We start from the raw sequence: 22411 nt of genomic DNA on the forward strand, positions 1-22411 counted from the left end.
AATATGGCTGTCGCGAAGTCATGCCTCTCCCTCTGAAAGCCCATCCACGCTGTGTATCATAGAGACATAGAGCACTGGGTTTTATCACTGGAGATATATTTCTCACTCACCATTGTATTTTGCGCCATCTGACAATATCATAATGATGTGTTTTCTATATTATATCCACAATCATTCATCTAAAAAATTGTATGGGCTTTGATTAAACATGTAACCTACACCTACTGTAACTTGTGGTAAATATTGAGTTGAATTTCATAAATAACCTTGTATACTGTTTAGCAGAAGTGGTTGCAGAGCTAAATGAGGAATGAGACGCAGGGACAGTTGGATAGATAAAGGTCACACCTAATGTGACCAGATTAGTACTGTATGGTAAAGGCCCAAAAGGTCAAAGAGTATTCACACCCCCCCACCAGAGGACATCATGCCAGCCCCCGCTCGTGAGACAAGACCCAACACAGCAATGTAAAAATGAAAATATTGTGATACTAATGTATGTTTTCTCTCAACCAGATCATCTAAAAGAGTGTGGGAACAAACTTTCCTGTAGATTAAGATAATGGGGTTTTAAATTTGTGATTTTTAGATTCAATTTGTGATGTGTAGATTAAAATTATTTTTAATTGTTGTTAGAAATTTTGAAAAAATGAATTTTAATTTTAGAAAAAATGAATCATTTGAATGGTTAGTATGTATAGAAAATCAAGTCAATATATAATATGTGACGATAAGAATCGTCAAAACGGGGAAATGTGGTAAATATTGAGTTGAATTTCATAAATAACCTTGTATACTGTTTAGCAGAAGTGGTTGCAGAGCTAAATGAGGAATGAGACGCAGGGACAGTTGGATAGATAAAGGTCACACCTAATGTGACCAGATTAGTACTGTATGGTAAAGGCCCAAAAGGTCAAAGAGTATTCACACCCCCCCACCAGAGGACATCATGCCAGCCCCCGCTCGTGAGACAAGACCCAACACAGCGACCACACGGACGGGGGCCACCGGCGGAACCCCTCTGTGCTCAGCGGGGGACCACACCGACGGGGGCCACCGACAGGCCCCCTCCATCTCTGTCCCATCACGTCGCCACAACCCAGGGGGGGGGCTGCCAGCCCCCACAGGAGATCGCCCACAGGAGACGCCTGATTGGATCAACTGTACTAGTAAACTGTATTCTATTATTGGCTAGAAATTATAGTATATAAGAGGAGACAAATTGGTAGTTCGGGAGCCCTCAGACCAGACCGACCCCAGGGGTCTGTTGGGCTCCACCGCTCCTTCCACCAGAGAGACTGTGCTGCTTTTTATGTGAGTAAATCATGGACCCATGGTTGGTTAAAATAGTATGTAAAGATACTTATCTTAGAAACCAGGCTTACTCATATAAAAAGGGGCCTACAGTAAACTATGTATGTTCAAATTATGTTAACGAGTGACTGTTTTATGTACATGTTGGGGTTTGAGATGCAAATCTTGTTGATTCCTGTACACAGCAGCCATGTTAATGTTTTCTGATAAATCCTTTGTATGTGAAAGGCAACCTTTTATTCACTCTTGGCCCTGGCTCAAATAAATCAGCTGAGTTGAACTACAGTTCTGGTTTGTCTGGCGTACACGTTTATTCCTCATCTGCTTAAGTCAGATGAGGAGATCAACAATTCTATCAAGTATGATCCCTTTCTCCTCCTTCCAGATAATCAATCTCATTTGTACTGTACTACAATAACCTCAAATTATTGTAGAAGTTCTGTGGGAATTTACCACAAACTTACTGTACCTCTGCTTCCTACAGCACAGCAGGTAATGGCGTTAATCAATGGAACGCGAAACATAATAACGTTACGCTTTCTAGTTCAGCGCATTTCATAACTGTATGGGCTTTGTTTATACACGAGTGAATCTGGTAGTTGGTTGTTAAAAACGCGAAACATAATAAAACGCGAAACACAATAACGTTACGCTTTCTAGTTCAGCGCATTTCATAACTGTATGGGCTTTTTTTATACACGAGTGAATCTGGTAGTTGGTTGTTAAAAACGCGAAACATAATAACGTTACGCTTTCTAGTTCAGCGCATTTCATAGCGCTCCACTGCTACCGCAGCTGAACACAAGTTGGTTGGAACAGCAGCCCAACACAAGTGCGTTGGAACAGCAGCCCAACACAAGTGCGTTGGTACACAAGTTGGTTGCCCGCGCTGCCGCTCGCTTGCTCCTTGGATTTCATTTGGGACGTGGGACGACTGCCGCTTGCCTGCGCGTGGGGGCGCGGCCAATCAGAGAAAAGCCGAACACAAGTTGGTTGCCTTTAATATTCACGAGTCCGGTCCTGCTGCCTTCCTGATATTCACTTTCTTAAAGGTCCTCTTCACCTCATGTTCTGTTATCCTGAACACTGAATCTCCATCAGCAGCGCCCCACCCCCCCTCTATTGCAGTGGTTTGTAGGCTGGTGCTGTTATCCTTGCATAGAAGGTATTGAGATAATTTGCTAAGGAGATGTCACTGTTCAGTTTGAGGGAGGTGCCTTTGTAATCTGTCATCGTTCTGAGGCCCTGCCACATAGCTCTAGAGTCAGCATGTTCATATTGATGTTCAATTTTATGCCTGTAGCGCCTTTTTGCTTCTATTACTGCCCTCCTAACGTTGTATCTCGCCACTTTGTGATCATTCATGTTGCCTGCCACAAGCCCGGCGTTGTCAAGTCAAGACAAGTCAAGTCAAGAGTTTTATTTGTCACGGCATACAAGTATACAATGAAATGCGGGTGGTCTTGCCCGCAACGATGTGCAATACAGTGGTACAACATATAATAGAATCCAATAAAAAACAACATTGTGCAATAAACAGGTAACAGGTAACATGGTGGGACATCTCGGTATCTGTACATAGTTATTTACAGAGCATATAGGACATGCTAGGTCCTTTGGTAGTGCAATACACTGTTACTGTTGTTATACTATTTTTAAGGTGACCTTTCCTTTTTGGCCATAAGTGTGGGCGTGTGCGGCATGAGTGTGTGCCTGCTCATGTTAAAGTGGCTGCTAGTGTGTGAGCGTGCACAGCGTGCGTGTCGTGTGTGTGCTCATGTGTGCTTGTGTGTGAAAAGTTCAGTGTTCTGTGGCACTCAGTGTTCATTGTTCAAGGCTCTGATGGCCTGGGGGAAGAAGCTGAGCCAAAGTCTCTCTGTCCTAGTTGCTGGTGTTCGCAGGCGTTTGCCTGACCGCAGCAGCTTGAACAGGCTGTTGTTGGGGTGGTGAGGGTCTTTCATTATTCTGCAGGCTCTGGATTTGCACCTCTTGTTATATAGGACCTGCAGGGGTGGTAGTGCAATACCCGTAGTACGCTCGGCTGAGCGTACCACTCTCTGTAGGGCCTTCTTGTGCTGTGCCGTGCTGTTTCCATACCAGGCAGTGATGTTTCCAGTCAAGATGCTCTCTACAGCTCCGGAGTAGAAGGACTGGAGTATCTTCCCAGATACTCTGAACTTCCTTAACTGTCTCAGGTGGTAGAGGCGCTGCTTCGCCTTTTTTTACGACTGAGTCTATGTGTGTTGTCCATGTCAGATCCTCTGAGATGTGGACCCCCAGGTACTTAAACCTGCTCACCCTGTCCACGGTAGCCCCGTTTATCCTCAGTGGTGTGTGTGTCCTCTGCTGTTTTTTCCTAAAATCCACGATCAGCTCCTTGGTTTTACCAATGTTCAGGAGCAGGCTGTTGTCCTGGCACCAGCGGTCCAGTACCTCAACCTCCTTCCGGTAGGCCTTCTCGTCGAGATCAGCCCCACCACCACTGTGTCGTCCGCAAACTTCACTATGGAGTTGGAGCTGAACTTGGCCACACAGTCATGTGTGTATAGTGAATACAGCAGGGGGCTCAGAACACAGCCCTGGGGGGACCCGATGCTCAGGGTGATGGTGTTGGAGGTCTGGCCCCCCACCCTGACTGCCTGGGGCCTTTCACTCAGAGAGTCCAGTATTCAGGCGCTCAGAGCGGAGCTCAGACCCAGCTCGATCAGCTTGTCCACCAGTCTGGTGGGGACTATGGTGTTGAATGCTGAGCTGTAGTCAATGAACAACAGTCTCACATAGCCCCCCTTCTGACGGTCAAGGTGAGAGAAGGTGCTGTGCAGTACTTGGGAGACCGCATCATCAGTGGACCTGTTTGGCCTGTATGCAAATTGCATAGTTGTAGTTGTAAAGCGCTTTGGATAAAAAGCATTATATAAAAATTCTACTTCTAAAAGTAGAGAAGTATTTGCTATTGAATGTACTTAAGTATCTAAAGTAAAAGTATTCATTCTATATGACGTTTGTGTATTCCAGTGCTCAGGAGCATTCAATCCTCAATCTATTGACCCCTACAGGTATGTTAAAGTGGTATCTGTTATACTGCTCTGATTACCTCCCCTTGAAGTTGACATGCTAAGTATAATAATACGTTTTCTTTTTTTATTCTAACAAACATACATGTACAGATTAATTGAAGACACAAATGTACAGTGAAGACACACGAACGATGACCCACTACCACTATACCCCTTATCCCTCCCTACCACCCCTGAGATCAAGAGCACACTCAGAGAAGAGGATGTGTTTTGGATGCAATCAACCCCCCCCCCCCCTTAAAGTAGTAGTAACTGCAGGGTTTGGATAAATATGAAACAATATTTCCTTTGAAATGTAGTTGAGTAAAGATTCTCCTGACATGATAATACAAGTACAAGAAGTACAAGTATCTCAAAATTGTACTTAAGTACAATACGTCTGAGACCGCAACTAATAACCCTAGTCCCAGTGAAGGTGGAAATGGATTTTATTTGATTGGGTTTACTTTTTATGAAAATAAAATTAATATTTTCAGATTGTCTTTTGCGTGTGTGTGTGTGTGTGTGCGCTGTCTTTATCTTCAACTGCTCAGAGAATAAAGTCGTAAATCATTCATTCTCCCGGGTTAGTTGTTTATCTGTCATTTTTCATGCATCTATATCTCTCTCTCTCTTATTTATTTTTGGCAGGGGGATCATTTAATACCTGAGGATCCCAATCTATCTGTGGTACGATGCACCCCTAGCATCGCATTAGAGACCGAGATTCTCAAAGTCACAAAGCTGTCTGGGAAAAGATAAACAAGCCAGGATGGTGATGATGGCGGATTTTGTCTGGGAACCCTGTGCCTTTGAAAAATATACTTCATGCTAATACAGATTAAAACCCAGCAATGGCTTAAATTTTACAGCTAAACTGCAGTTAATGGGGGTTCAACTCCTCATTATCATAGCCATATCGCCTTAGAGAGACTGTGAAATTATATGATTGGCACGCTTAATCCTCTCCTCCTTTGAGCATGCATATATGAATGAGTGGTTCTTGAAGGATATTATTGAAGGGGAAAATGTGGTCATGAAGGTGACATTAGATTATTACTATTAGATTAAGAGGATTGTAATTTTTTCTGTAACGTTGTCATGTTCTGTACGGCGTTAATAAGTAATCCAATGACGGCAACTGAGCTAACAAATCAGTCGTTACTTTCATACTTTATGGTTCCCTCTGTATTATGGATGGGTCTGTTCCCTCTTTATCCCCTCTCCAGGCTTTCCCCTCATTTCCTCCCACTCACCTTCTTCCTGCTCTCTGTCCTATTTCCTAAGTTTTATATACACTAACTGGAGGAGGACATGAGAGACATGTAAAGATAAAATACCTTTTTTCCCCCACTTAGACCGGCTACTTTCGCAATGGCACGTCCAGGGGTTTCTGCCACAGAGTCCTGTGTTATCATGGCAACCAGTTACTGCACGACTATTTTTATGGCAGAGATCATTATTAATTTTAAACACTGTTGAAATGTCACCTCGAGATGCGGTGAACTATAATTTTACTCAATGTGAAATTACATATAATTTATTGAAATAACTTCCTCAGAATATGTTTGTTGTGTAGCAAGTAGTAGTTTTTAATGTTACGGATTTCCCCATTAAAATCTACCGCAGTGATCTGTCTTCTCATTATTAGACTGTCTCTGGTTTTATGGGTGCTGGGTGAGGGAGGAGGAATGGAAAGACACAGTAAGGACGCCGCTGGCTAAGTGTCTTGCTCTCTTTCCCCCGGTGAGCAACAGGGAAAGCCAGTAGATGTCTTAGACAGCAACATAAAGTAATGTAACTAAAAAGTAATACATAAATTAATAGTCACTGTTAAAGGTGCCATGTGGAATGATCAGAAAATCCCTTCTCACTAATGACCAATGGCCTTTGAGTGAACTGCGGTCAACATCCTGTCGCTCGTCCAGGATGTTTGGGTTCACATATCTCGGATGTGTTTATTTTGTACATGTACCATAATCCAGTACTCCCCAACTCTGGCAGGTGTCATTCATGCTTCATTTCCCCTCTTATAGGCTGAAGCCTGTCACCTCGACCTGTGTTCCAGCCACGCATTGTGTGCTTGCCAGTGTTACAGGTACCAGGATATGGCACCTGATAGCAGATATATGTTTAACCTATGAAACAGGTTGTAGTTAATCATTTGACAAAGGAAAGGTGCAGACACGATGTTATTGACTCTGGCTCCTCCCGGTTGTATATTTCAACAACATTTATTCATTCAATAGAATAATCAATCAATCATCATCATCATTGTATCATCATTGTATCATCATTGTATCATCATTGTATAATCATTGTATCATCATTGTATCATCATCCAGTTCAATTAGTTACATTACTTCAATACATTCAATTATAATCCCATACTTGTTATTAATTCAAAAGCATATTCATCATTGCAACACACATTCTACCCTTTTAGGATACCCTGGTTCACTTCAATAGCATTTTCCTTTTAAATGTAGTTATCCAGTATTATATACTGTACATTGTGATTACTTATGTCTTTATACATATTTGGCGTCTTAAATATAAGCACGTGAGAAGAGAAACATTATCCTGTTAACCTCTGTCTAGACATGTCCAGGCATGTTGGAAGGGACCATAGCATGTCTTTTAACCAACACTGTCATTCTCATTGTCTGTCAAACAATTCCTTAAATCACCAATAAGTGTTACCTTTATCATCAGTCACTTATCATCAGTCATATCCACTATTCTCTAGTATACCAAAATACCTCCACACCTCAGTGTTATCCATAGTTGTGTTCCTGTCTCAAGTTCTATTGAAACTCAAATGTGCACTGAAAGTACATTTATATATATATTTGTATCGGGCCGTTCTCAACCCTACTAGGAATTTGCTAAACCGTGACCACGGTATAACTCAAGGGAATAGATTTATATTTACATTTAACTGAGGGCGCAATAGAGAGAGAGAGAGAGAGAGAGAGAGAGAGAGAGAGAGAGAGAGAGAGAGCATGTAGTACAGCCCCGGTGTTTAGCTACCTTCTTGGTAGGGTAAGCTAAAGTATTTTCCCTCTAACCATCTTGTACACAATATACACATTTACTACACAGCAATTCAACCCAACACAGTATGTATTTCAAAACATAAACCTTTATAATCCCCTTGGAGATACTTAACTTCGACACGTTAGTGCTTAAATGGACAATTGTGTTCCAACACTATTTAAATGTACCAACGAAACGTGGCGCCATCAATAGACGGTCTGCTTCTCAACCACGTTACCGTCGTCTTAAACTTCTTAAACTTGACTCAAACATCGACAATAGTTACTTCATTTGAACCCTCGACATTGCATGTATCCTTGTTAACCTTTATGTGTGTTTTGTAGTATATTACCCACCTATGAAACAGGTTGTAGTTAATCATTTGACAAAGGAAAGGTGCAGACACGATGTTATTGACTCTGGCTCCTCCCGGTTGTGAGGCTGAGATTGCCTCGTGCGTTCCTAAGCACACAGTAACGGGTCCCTGGAAGGCGAAGTCACTAAACACCAGTCCTATACCGCCACCTATTGACCAGATTATGTTAATGTCTCCCATTACATATAAATGACAATTCTAACTTGTTTCTGATGGAGGTAATCCTGTACCAATATGTTCACACTGTTTTGACACATAATCTAAAGATATTAACATGATACCACTTCTAGTGGGCATCACACACTCCCTGACCTTAAAAAAATGGCTCCTGACATTTCCGAAAATTACTAAATACACCCATCCAATATCACCCTCAGGCGTGAACCCCTAACAAACTTCCCATGGGCGGACCGTGGGTGACGGCTGGACGGTAAGCATATTGGCCATGTCGTGGAAGGCTGTAAAAAATTGAATGCAACCATGGCATTACGAAGGGTATCAATTGATGTGGTAGTGGACTGTGGTGTGGTGCGGGCACCATCGGTGGCCACTGTACTACTGAATTCACGGTCACCTTGTTCTGCACTGACGGTTCACCTAGCATATCATACGTGAGACATTGTTTAGGCCTTCTGTCACGGGCAGACCTCCTAACCTCTGACTGGACCTGTTCTACCGGCGAGAGTGGAGGGGTTCGGAGATTGAGCTGGGCTACGGGGGAGTGAGCTTGGGGTTGGGGTTGGGCTATTGGAGAGTGAGCTTGGAAGTGGGGTTGGGGTATTGGAGAGTGAGCTTGGGAGTGGGGTTGGGGTATTGGAGAGTGAGCTTGGGAGTGGGGTTGGGGTATTGGAGAGTGAGCTTGGGGTATTGGAGAGTGAGCTCGGGGGGTCTCCCTTTCTTCTTCTTCCCCTGATTCACTAACATCTCCCTCCGGTCTGGCCAAGACAGGCAAATTCCCATCCATGTTTCCTCCCCTGTCGTCTTCACTCTCAGGGCGCAGGCCTGGCATGACTTCAGGTCGTCGTTCACGGTGTCCAAGTGATCTTTCCTCTGTCCTTTCAACAGGTATCCTTAGCCAGTATCCTCTGTCACTGTCATCATCCGAATCACTGTCATTGCTGTCCCTTGTCTCTACTTGTCTTTGTGTGTCTGACATTCTTCCTTGTCTTGGTCTGTCATTCGTTTTCTTCGCAGGGACAGTTCTGGCTGGTGGTGGAGTCATTTCCACGGGCAAATCATTTACCAGCAGTAAGAGATTTCGGTGTAGTGTCCTGGTCTTTTTCTGGTCTCCATGTTCAAGGCAGACAATGTATACTGGACTCTCAGCGAGCTGGCTTTTGACCACGTAGATCGCCTTCTCCCAGTACGATCTCAACTTGCCTGGTCCTCCACGCTGATTGAGGTTTCTCACCAGAACTCTGTCTCCTGACTGCAGCACTACTCCTTTTGTTTTCTTGTCATAAGTTACTTTTCCTCTTGCACTGGACTTTTTGCTATGTTCGCAAGCAATCCGATAGGCTTCAGACATCTTCTCAGCCCATTGCTCCGCGTATCCTCTGGGTGAGTACGGTTCCTCTTTCTTCGTTAACCCAAACAACAGGTCAACGGGGAGGTGTGGATGACGACCGTAGAGGAGGAAAAAAGGTGAGTAACCCGTTGATTCATGTTTTGTACAGTTGTACGCGTGTAACACATGCGGGAGGTGGTCCTTCCACCGCAATTTCTCATTTTCAGTCAATGTCCTCAACATCTGTAGTATGGTCCGATTGAGCCGCTCCGCTGGGTTGCTCTGTGGATGGTAGGGTGATGTTCTAGAGTGGCCGACCCCAGACAGCCGTTGCAGTGCTTGGAACAGTTTATTCTCAAATTCTCGACCCTGGTCGTGATGTAATTTCGAGGGATAACCGAATTTGGGTATAAAGTCATTAAAGATACGCTCTGCAGCTGTTTTCCCACTCTTGTTCTTGGTGGGGTATGCCTGGGCAAACCTTGTGAAATGGTCGATCACCACTAGGATATATTCATACCCTCCACGACTGGTTTCCAGATGTAGATAGTCGATACACACAAGTTCTAATGGGAAGTTGGAGGTAATGCTGCCCATGGGAGCTCGGACATGGGTGACCGGCTTCTTAGACTTGATACAAGGACATCTTCGGGTCACATATTCTTCAATCTCTCTGGACATGAAAGGCCAGTAGAATCTTTCTCTTGCGAGGTGGATCACTCTTTCTGTTCCAACATGACCCATCTCATTATGTAGATGTTTCAGGGCAAGTGTTCTATATTTTACAGGGAGGACCAACTGTTGGTATTGATTGGTCTTTCTGTAAAGGAGATCATTTTCAATATGTAATCTGCTCCATTCATGAAGTAGCTTTCGGGTTGCTGTGCTTACGGTTCTTCGTACGTCATCTGACAATTTCGTGTTCGACTCTTTCAACTCCCTGATCGTGTTGATGGCTTGGTCCTCTTTTTGGGCCTTCACCAGTTCATCGTGACTGATTGTTTGTAGGTGTGGGTGAGACTGCTGGTTTGAGTCTGGGGATGCGATGTTGAGCGCCGCAACCCATGCCACGTCTTTCCTTTCAGCTGCTTGGCTTCCTTCCCACGTTGCTCGTACTGCTTCATTAGAGAGCTCTTCTGTGCAGGTCCTTTCATATCTCTCCATATCCAGGGGAAGGCGGGAAAGTGTGTCTGCATCTATGTTGGACTTTCCGGGTCTGTATTTGATGTCAAACCGGAAGTCTGCCAGTTCTCCAACCCACCGATGACCGACTGCATTGAGCTTGGCAGTACTCATTACATAGGTCAACGGGTTGTTGTCGGTGTAGATAGTAAAGTGTGGGGCATAATACAGGTAGTCACGGAATTTCACACACACAGCCCATTTCAATGCAAGGAACTCCAGTTTCCCACTGTGCATATGGTAATTTCGCTCGGCTGGTGACAATGTTCTTGACCCGTACCCGATGACTCTCAGTTTTCCATCTTGATGTTGATACAGAACAGCTCCCAGGCCTTGGTCGGAGGCATCCGTGTGCAACCTGAAGGGTAGGTTGAAATCAGGATATGCCAAGACAGGGGGGTTTGTGAGAAGGTCAATTAGTTGTTCAAGTGCTCTCTGCTGTTCCGTGGTCCACTCTATGGGCTCTCTGGAGGGCAACTGGGGGCGTTTGATGTTCTTACTCCGCGCTGGGGCTGGGGTCTTTCCTGGCTTGATTTGGAGTAGCTCGTAGATGGGTCTGGCAATTCGGGAAAAATCCTGAATGTATGAACGGAAATATCCCAGGAATCCTGTTATTTTCCTCACTTCGCCGACAGTTCTGGGTGTCTTACTTGACAGGGCTTTCACGGCTTCAATGTCTCGTGGGTCTATCTTGACCCCTTCTGCTGACACAAGGCGACCCACGTATCTGACTTCTTGCTTGAAGAGGTCACACTTCTCAGGTCTCAATTTCACTCCGTGACGTTGAAGGGCTTGGAGAACCTTGCGGAGGGTCTCTACATGTTCTTCAAATGTCTTTGCGTAACAGAGTACGTCGTCAAGATACGGGATACAGCATTCGTCCCTGAGGGGGCCTAGCATCTCCTCCATGCTCCGTTGGAACGTTGCAGGGGCATTCGAGAGTCCAAATGGGATGCGCACCCACTCGTAAAGACCCCAAGGAGTGATGAAGGCGGTGAAGGGTCGTGAACCCTCGGCGACGAAGCCCTGGTGGTAGGCTTTCCCTTGGTCTAGGATACTAAACCAGGTATAGCCTCCAAGCGTGTCAGTCAGGTCTTGTATTCTAGGTAGTGGATGACGATCGGGCACAGTCTTTTTGTTCAGGAGGCGGTAGTCGATGCATAGCCGTAGGCTGCCGTCCTTCTTTCTGACGCAGACTACTGGGGCAGAATATGGAGACTTTGACTTGACTATCCAACCTTTCATTAACAGTTCCTGTATGTACTCTTTTACTTCTTTAAACAGTGGCTTTGGTACTGATGAGTACGTCTTCTGGACCGGGACAGTATCATGGAGAGCGATTGTCATCTGCAGGCTCGGGATGCACCCAATGTCACCACTGTCTTGTGCAAAGGACCCAGCCTCTTCACAAAGCATCCGGTTGACTATTGTCTGTTGTTCGTCGTCGAGGTGACTGAGATCGACGGGGGGTTTGAACAGGATGGAGCTGGGCACAGCCGACGTTGTAGCAGCACGGTTGGGGGGTACCGTGGGCTGGGAGATTTCAGGTGAGTAGGTTGGGATGGGGGTTTGCCGTGGGGAGTCTGTCGTGATGACTTTCCCAACACAATGGATGCTGCCCAGAGCTGTCTTCCTGGAGAGAGTGACGTTATGCCTTGTGTTGTTTCCCACAGGCACGGTGACATACGGCTTCCTGGGGTTTTGCGCTTGCAGCAGGCCTTCTCCAACATCCAGTTCTGCCAGCGCTAAACTGCTGTCATCTGGTTCGAACAGGAAGGTGGGGTCAGACAGGTCCACGTGGGGGGGGATTTGGCACTTGACCCAGGCCACTTGACCGGCGGGGATGACAGTGGCTTGTTTACCTGTTCGTAGGCGACCAACCTGGACAGGGGGTCTGTCAGTCTGGATATAACTCACCAGGAGTTCTGCCTTCTCGGCTGGTATCACCATGGCGTTACAGAGCAGGCTGGTGAGAGTTGGGATCAGTCTTCCAGGTTGTTCTTGTATCATCACTTCCAGCACATTAAAACCCAGTAGGGGTCTCTCAAGGACAAGGCTGCTTACAAGGAAAGGCACAGTGATTGACAGGTTAGGATCTTCATTCCCCTTTAAGTTCACCGTAAGGGCCACCCAACCATCAAATGGGAGGACCTCACCGTTTACCGCGTAGACTTTCAACTCCTCTTCTTCTTCGATGATTTCGCTAAGGGGTCTGACTGGCATGTCAGGTAAGTATCTATTCTTCCAAGTTCTGTCAATCATGCTTACTTGGGCCCCTGTATCAAGCAGGGCTTGGACTGCTAAACCGTTTAGGTTACAATGGGTGAGAGCTCTTCTCCCTACGAGCTTGGCGAGGCATTCACTCTTAGTGTTTGGTAAATTAGGGGGGTCTGTGTGCTTCTGTATCTGGTTTACCGTCTTGGTTCCTGTTCTAGGTGCAGTTTTCTCCTCTCTTACTCTTTCCTTCTCAGGCTCACTAGTACGACGGTTGTCAGGTTGGGACAGTAAAGGGGAACCGGTCAATGGTTGTCCTCTTGCAGTGACCGGCCTCAGTTTCCCTGACGCGGTGGTCTCTTTTGACAGCCTAACGCTCTATGGCCTTCTTCGCCACAATGGAAACAGTGAGGGCAATTAGGTAAATTCTGTGCTACACATTTGCTACAGCCATATGGCCTGTCCCTCTGCCTATTTATCCTCCCTGTTCTGACCTGGGGTGGTTGTTGCAGGAGATCCACTAGATTGGTAAGTTTCTCTACTTTCTCTGTTAACTGCTGGATCGGGTCTAGTTTAAGTTTCTTTCCTGTATTTTCTTCCCTAGTGGGGGGGGGACACTGTGCTCCCTTCACCTCAGCACCTGCACTATGTACATGGGGGGGTCTATTGCGATTGGTAGGCCCTAACCGTCGCTGTCTTTCACTCTCATCGCTCATGACCTTTTTCATCTGTCTGAGAATGGCCTCATCAGGTACTCTGTCTTCAAGTAAGGGTTTGAGTTCCCTACGAATGTCATCATGTTTGTGTCCTAAACCTTGATATACAGTGTGGAGAAAGACATCCTGAACGGTTCGTTCGTTGTACTTAACGTCAGTAGCAGCATATTTTGATGCTAGTAAAATCTTCTGCTTGAGTCCTATGACTCTATACAAAAACTGCTGTGGTGTTTCACTATCCTTTTGCTTTGTACACATGAGTTCTTGAAACAACTCTGTATTACTTTGTTCACCGAGGTGAGAATGGAGAAAACCCTTCAGCTCATCGATAGTCAAATCGTCTTTTACCATTAACATATCCTTAAAGCTGCCAGCTTTGATCACTCTCAAGACTGCTCTAACAACCTCTGCATCGCTGAATTGCTCCTTCAGACCTTCGTCGATCTGTTTGCAGACACTGTTGTAACTAATGTCTGATCCCTGGTCTCCTATCTGACCTCCCTGGAGCTTAAACTCCCTGCGGTGAAGGTACGACAGTTCTCGTAAAGATATTAGTTTATCTGGCGACACACCAGGGGTTTCCTGTTTACTTTCGGTGTCTGTTACACTCTTATTCAATGGCACAGCCTGAGCTGTGGGTGGTGGTACACTGGGCAGGCACTGTAAAACCTGGTTGCTTACTTTTGGAGTGGGCACACCCTCAATGGTTTCACTTACATCATAAAAGACGCTAACGGTGTCGACTGGTACTGCATCACTTTGACTGGTGGACCGTAGGCCCTCGGTTTTACCCTCTTCTAGACCCACCACCTCACTCTGCATAAGTCCATCAGTTACATCTTTTATCTGTAATAAATAAGACAACCCTGTATCCTCTAACTCCAGTAAAACCTTACTGTACAGGTAGTCGTTGATAAAGTTGAAGCACCCCTCCACGTCGTCTACGGTAAGGTGGGTTCGGTCAGACGTCTCCAGTCCTGGTATCAGTTCCAATGCCTCGGCAATGCGAAACAGTTCATCCGCAGGTAGAGTGAGCAGGCTCTTCTTGATGTCCCACACCAAGCTTTTCCTCTCGCTGTCTCCCATGGCTGCTTCCCGATTCCTCGCACTTGGCTCTCAGTTCAGGATCACTGTGACGACTTTCCGTGGTGGGTGGATCTCCTCTACACGACACCGGTCTTCCTTCTCGTCAGGTAGAGTAGTGGACGTAGTCTCGTTGTCATCTGGCATCAGATGAGGCACTTCACTGCTGTCGGTACTGCGCAGATCAATCCCTCATTCGACGACCTTTACACCGGGCGTTGGTTCCTGGTTCATCGGGTCGCGGTTGGTCCGGGTGTCAAGATCTCTGGATCAGCTCCCATCCAGCAGGTGGCGCTGATCCCGGACGAGCCCCCAATAAACTGTTACAGGTACCAGGATATGGCACCTGATAGCAGATATATGTTTAACCTATGAAACAGGTTGTAGTTAATCATTTGACAAAGGAAAGGTGCAGACACGATGTTATTGACTCTGGCTCCTCCCGGTTGTATATTTCAACAACATTTATTCATTCAATAGAATAATCAATCAATCATCATCATCATTGTATCATCATTGTATCATCATTGTATAATCATTGTATCATCATTGTATCATCATCCAGTTCAATTAGTTACATTACTTCAATACATTCAATTATAATCCCATACTTGTTATTAATTCAAAAGCATATTCATCATTGCAACACACATTCTACCCTTTTAGGATACCCTGGTTCACTTCAATAGCATTTTCCTTTTAAATGTAGTTATCCAGTATTATATACTGTACATTGTGATTACTTATGTCTTTATACATATTTGGCGTCTTAAATATAAGCATGTGAGAAGAGAAACATTATCCTGTTAACCTCTGTCTAGACATGTCCAGGCATGTTGGAAGGGACCATAGCATGTCTTTTAACCAACACTGTCATTCTCATTGTCTGTCAAACAATTCCTTAAATCACCAATAAGTGTTACCTTTATCATCAGTCACTTATCAGTCATATCCACTATTCTCTAGTATACCAAAATACCTCCACACCTCAGTGTTATCCATAGTTGTGTTCCTGTCTCAAGTTCTATTGAAACTCAAATGTGCACTGAAAGTACATTTATATATATATTTGTATCGGGCCGTTCTCAACCCTACTAGGAATTTGCTAAACCGTGACCACGGTATAACTCAAGGGAATAGATTTATATTTACATTTAACTGAGGGCGCAATAGAGAGAGAGAGAGAGAGAGAGAGAGAGAGAGAGAGAGAGAGAGAGAGAGAGAGAGAGAGAGAGAGAGAGAGAGAGAGAGAGAGAGAGAGCATGTAGTACAGCCCCGGTGTTTAGCTACCTTCTTGGTAGGGTAAGCTAAAGTATTTTCCCTCTAACCATCTTGTACACAATATACACATTTACTACACAGCAATTCAACCCAACACAGTATGTATTTCAAAACATAAACCTTTATAATCCCCTTGGAGATACTTAACTTCGACACGTTAGTGCTTAAATGGACAATTGTGTTCCAACACTATTTAAATGTACCAACGAAACGTGGCGCCATCAATAGACGGTCTGCTTCTCAACCACGTTACCGTCGTCTTAAACTTCTTAAACTTGACTCAAACATCGACAATAGTTACTTCATTTGAACCCTCGACATTGCATGTATCCTTGTTAACCTTTATGTGTGTTTTGTAGTATATTACCCACCTATGAAACAGGTTGTAGTTAATCATTTGACAAAGGAAAGGTGCAGACACGATGTTATTGACTCTGGCTCCTCCCGGTTGTGAGGCTGAGATTGCCTCGTGCGTTCCTAAGCACACAGTAACGGGTCCCTGGAATGCGAAGTCACTAAACACCAGTCCTATACCGCCACCTATTGACCAGATTATGTTAATGTCTCCCATTACATATAAATGACAATTCTAACTTGTTTCTGATGGAGGTAATCCTGTACCAATATGTTCACACTGTTTTGACACATAATCTAAAGATATTAACATGATACCACTTCTAGTGGGCATCACACCAGCATAGAGGCAGCAGCTCTTAAGCCTTAAAAATACATTAGATTTGGACAAAATGTCAGTCTTACTACCAGAGGAGTGAGTATTACAGACCTGTCTCCGACTCCATCACATTACAGCACACTTGCCGACGTGCCAATCTTATCTTAACATGTCGCAGATTCCAACTGTCCATCTGGGCCATACCGCACGTCTCTGGACAGAAAACCCTTGTCAGCATCACAAGTGGCATTCAAAAGACACCCAGGCCTGTATATAAACCAGGTCCCAGTAACCTTTGCCTCTCAACACTGCTGCTTTGTCTCGCCGCGTCTCGTATGTGAATGTGAATCTGAATGTGCTGGCCTGCGTCGTGGAACTGACAGGGGGTGTGACCTCCTAGACCTCTCTCTCTCTCTTCTTGGGCCTCCCGCCGTAACCACCCCAATAACTTTCCCACCATATAAAAGCCTGTCCAGAAAGCACGCTCGAGGCGTGCTGCGTGGCAAGCAGTGACGCTGCACAGGTGGTTTGAGTTTGCCCTGGCTTCGCTCAAGACGGGCGTGCATAAGGAAAGAAAAGGCTGTGGGGTCGCGAAAGGTCATCCACATCAGAAAAAGAAACGCTCTCATCTCACAAACACAATGGATGATCGGGAATGTGTCTCGGTGGTGATGGAGCGAAGACATAATTAACATGACCCTGTTCCGCGGTGTACATCTGGACCAGGGGTCGCCGCGCTGACCGAATGTTTTATGTCTTTGACCGATTTCTTTTAAGAATGATGGAAAAATCGAAAGGCCGTTCGTCAGTTGACCGATTAAATTCATGCTGAAAATCAAGATCAAGCTTTTGCCCTTCAGCTCCATGGGAGTTTTCTGTCCTCCCTGAGCTTGCCTAGGACACTGCGTTGCCGTTTGACGGGCCCCAAACTTGTACCTCCTCAAACTCCTGCCACTGAGCAACAACAACAACAACCCAGAGCTCGTCACGTCCGATAGAGCTGGGTGCTTCACCTTCAGAAGCGAGAGCCTCCCCGCCTCACAGAGTAGGTGAGGAAACGATACAAATATACATCTTGACGGCCATTGTGGCCAGTGAGTGGATGCATAGTAGACTGCCCTGTCCTGCAACGAGAGAGGGAGAGTGCATATTCTGGCAGTGATATCATATCCTGGCAACACGCAAGACACATGTTCGCAAGTTCAACAACAATAACAAAGATGTTGTGGTCCAGTTTTATATAGTTATAGAGAAATCCCCCCACTACTAACATTCCCCCACTACTAACGTCAACAATGAAGAGGGACATGTGGAAACGTTGAGGCAGCCGTGCCAGTGAAAAGAACAACAAACAAACCAAATCTTTTAACGAGGTAACATGTATGAAGTACACAGCATGAGCTACTACTATGTTTGCTAATTATGTTAACAATAACGTAACGTTAACAGTATTAAACGTGAGATTGTCCAAAGGAGTCCGTCTGCCAACAAAAATATGGTCACATCAGAGAACTAATTTATTTATTTATTCACAAAATGGATCACCAATTCAACATTAACACTTTGGTTGCCTAAGGTTAAATTAATGATATACCATAGATTGCCAGCGCTATTTGTCTATGGAGAAAGTCCCCTTCTTTGCAGGGCTATAACTTTTTAAATTCTATTGCTACATTGCCATTATTAGGGCCCATTCAAAGTCCTATATGTATTGTTCATTGTGTAGCAACGTTAAACTTTTTCATTCACATATTCATAGTAAAGTATGGTCTAATGTATAAGTATGTTTTCATCTCTTTCTGCAGCTTTCTCCAGAACGTGATATATAGCCCCAAATGCATTATATTGATGATGAAATACAGTTTGATGGCAATCAGCGCGATATAAAAAATTCCAACTAGACGTACTTCTAGAAGTTACTACACGTCATCTGATGTTGACCGGATGGGCGAGGGGGCGTTTATAATTCCGTGGGCAGCGTTATACCAATCATCTAATGTGGGTCAAATGTTGATAATATCAGTTATTATCGAAGACGGTAACGTTACACGCTGAAACTCACCCCAGTCTCCGCGCGCCGTTGGGCGATCATCGTCGAGTAGACATTTTATCATTATGGGATATATTATTACCCGGTCCATCTCCAGCTTGTATAATGGTATATACGTCCAAATCATGTTGTTTATCGAGTTATTGGCAATCGATCGCTATGTAGAGTGACGAGCTAGAGTCACGGGACATGTACCGAGTGGCCGGAAGCAATACGGACGTCTAGCAAAACCTCTAGTGCGCTTCCTGTTAAGTGCTTGTGCCGATCGGCCACCAGATGGCGCTCCTGAACCGCCAGAGAGCTCAGTGGGTCCTGCTGGTGGATCCCAGGCCAGCGGAGGGACATTATGAATCCGATCGCAGATTTTTGAAATATTGATATAAAGACGACGTACAGCGTCCCCCGGCAACTTTAGCATGGCCAGCAAAGACGTCTAAAGACGGCTCCCGGCACCCAAAGTGTTAAGACTCCTGTCTGTGACCGATAAGTACCGTACTTTTCGCACTATAAGCCGCACCTGACTATAAGCTGCAGCAGCTAAATTGAATGATGTGTACATATATAAGCCGCACTGGACTATAAGCCGCATGTGTTTTAATGTTTAATTACCATATGTAAGGAGTGGAGCCTGCGGCTTAATTTGACTCAACACGGGAAACCTCACCCGGCCCGGACACGGAAAGGATTGACAGATTGATTGCTCTTTCTCGATTCTGTGGGTGGTGGTGCTTATATTGAGCTTTAAGTTCCCACCTCTACAGAGAATGACTCCCACCTCTACAGAGAATGACTCCCATTGGGACACAATACTGTCGGACAAATAACAAGAATTAACTCATTTACAAGTTGTATTAAGTTTAGCAAATAAGGGAACAGATAAATAACATTTCAATGCAGTAAAAAAAGCAATATTTAGATTTTTGGGTTTTGTCCACAATTATAAGCCGCACCGTTATATAAGCCGCAGGGTCGAAAAATGGGGGGAAAAGCCGCGGCTTATAGTCCGAAAAGTACGGTAGTTATTATTTACATTTGTTCCCCCTATTAGACTGCAGCTCACGTTACATTGATCTGTTGTGTCTGTCTACATCTGTTTTTAATAAATTTTCAATAAGTAGCATCCGTTTGTTGGACAGGGTTGACGCTGTGTCCATCTCCGCCAGATTTGTGTCCGTTTTGATGAACAGAAAAGTTCTGAGGGTCAAACTTTGGAAGTGACGGATACGTTACCATCTGTAGAGCTGTTGTTTGCACAAAAGGCGCAATTAGGTTAGGTTCTAACTGAACAAATTAACAGTAATACCTTCTGTCAAATTTATATCCACTGTAGTGACGGATCAATGTAGCCGCAGCCTAAACATAATATGGTAAATGGCTGCATATATGGTGCCCGGGAGAAGCGGGGATCGAACTGGGAACCTCCGGATTACCAGAAGACTGATCTACCTCCCGAGCCCCCATGTGTTCATGCATAATAAAAAAATAAAAAAATATCTATAATAGCGTTATTCTCCATTTTAAGTGTATTGTGGTAGATTAATTTAGCTAAATGAAATACTATTAAATAGGCTATATCTCATTCAAATTAATATGATGGGTAATAATGTATCAAATCTTTATGATCCTGCCCGTCATCATGACGGAAAACGAGAAGGCCTACTGTAGTACTGTAGCATGACCTCTGGTCCAGACATAGAATGATAAACAGCCCTAACCTGATAGACTAACCCAGATATTCCTTTATTGATCCCCTTGGGGAAAAGACCCTAACCACATACATACCACATACAATATACAGGGACAGCAAGCCAAACAATTGACAATACATTTTACGTTTTACACAGCAGGAACTTTTACCCAGCGCTTCTTACAGCAAGCTTAAAGGAAAACTCCAACATTTTGGGAAATTTGCTTATTTAACATCTTCCCTGGAGTTAGACAAGAAGATACATACCTTTTTTGTCTCTGTGCATGCATTAGGCTTAGGGAACAGCCGCTCCGTTAGCGTAGCTTAGCTTCATCACTGGAAGTGGGGAGGACAGGAGCCTGACGTTCCCTACAGGGTCTTACAGTCACCAAATACACTCCAAATACAACTCCAAAACGTTCCTGTAAACATGTTGTGACCTGTGTATTCACCACGTGGAGAAATAAAAAATTATTGAATTAGACAATTACGTTTTCTAAGCAAATATACTCTGAAATATTTTTTGCCTAAGCACTCGAGTCTCTGGGCGCAGTCAGTGGTTTAAACGTGAAGCCGTGTTTGTTGATATTCTCATTCCTTCAAAGGATCCGAACCGATTGAAGTTTATGGATACCATGACTTAAAATCCTCTTACCTTGACGATTAAAAGCCTCCCCAATTTAGAAAACAGTAATCCAATGGCTGGTATTGATAATATAATACTAACTACTGCACGCTCGGAGCTAACCGGAGCTAACACAGAACAGGATGGTAAAGCAAATATAATGACTTCCTTTCTGGGGTTTTCAAAATAAAAGTGCGACGTTTATAGAAAGAAAACGTTTATTTTGTACATTATCTAACGTTAACACGAACCTAAACTAACGTTACAACTAACCTAAAGTTAGTTTAGGTTCGTGTTAACGTTAACGCTAACGGAGCGGCTGTTCCCTAAGCCTAATGCATGCACAGAGACAAAAAAGGTATGTATCTTCTTGTCTAACTCCAGGAAAGATGTTAAATAAGCTAATTTCCCAAAATGTTGGAGTTTTCCTTTAAGTGCAACAGTAGGAACATCTCTAGTCTGACTAACAGTAGAAACATCTCTAGTCTGACTAACAGGATGTTGGTCTCCCATTGGCTCCGTCTACTTCAGTCCACCTCCCCCAGTCCGCTTACTGGTTTTAATTATTATTTTTTTTACTGTTTTTAGAATCCCCATCATTAAGATCAACAACAAGGCGTCTAGCAGAAAACACTCTCATGATGCTAATAGAGGAATACACCTGTAAATCCCTCCACTCCACTGTGTGTTTGGTAGGAATAGCAACCTTTGACTGGCATTGTCTGAGGCTCGCCCTTTTACGCCAGGGCAGTAGTTTAGGGCTATATTCAGTAAAGCAACCTGTCTACAAATAGACCCAGAGTGAAATTCCCTTTTAAGCTAGTGAAAGATATCGGATCTATACGAGCTCAAAAGCAGGGTGGAAACCGTTCTTTTTTTTATATTCTTATATTTATATTTTTATATTATTTTACTATACAGTAAGTACTATACAGTAGTAAACGGCAGCTGCTGCAGATATGTACATTGGAACTAAGGGCCTTTGTTCAGTTGTCCGTCGACTGTATAGTATTTTAAGCATAGCAGTAGACAGTGATTGTTGGAACAGACCTTTGTGATTATCTGGCAGTTGGTTCAGGTTCTTAACCTAAAACTGTGGAGAAAAAAAAAGGTTTAGGAAAACATTGACATACTGGCTGCGGTTTAATCAAGTCTGTAGGTCTGAGAGAGAGAGAGAGGGCTGAGCATAGTGGTGGTCTGGCGCGACAGCAGGGGCAACACAGGGGCGCTGATATCTGAGCTCATGCGGTAAAAGCGGAGCTTTCTCCTCACTCCCAGAGGAGACCTGGCAGAGATGATCCCTGAGCGAAAAACGTCCTCAGCTACTGAGCCCTACGACCATTTGAATTACATCAACTGTGAAAGAGACAAGACCGCTTGTTTAGACTCGGTTGAGTAAGAGAGATACAGCAGCGAGCAGGCGAACGGCATCATGGTGGAGTAGACGCCACTCTTTCTTCTGAATAAAATATTCATGTGCCGCCAACGGTGCCGGATTGTACCACGTAATGTGGGGACATGAAGGCAAAGTCAAGTTTACTCTGATTAAGGGGCGGCTGGGTGGCGCAGCGGACTAAGCGCTCGTCACCAACGCGAGAGACACTGGTA

The sequence above is a fragment of the Notolepis coatsorum genome (assembly GCF_963971535.1).
Source record: "Notolepis coatsorum genome assembly, chromosome: 6".
Classification (NCBI taxonomy): Eukaryota; Metazoa; Chordata; class Actinopteri; order Aulopiformes; family Paralepididae; genus Notolepis; species Notolepis coatsorum.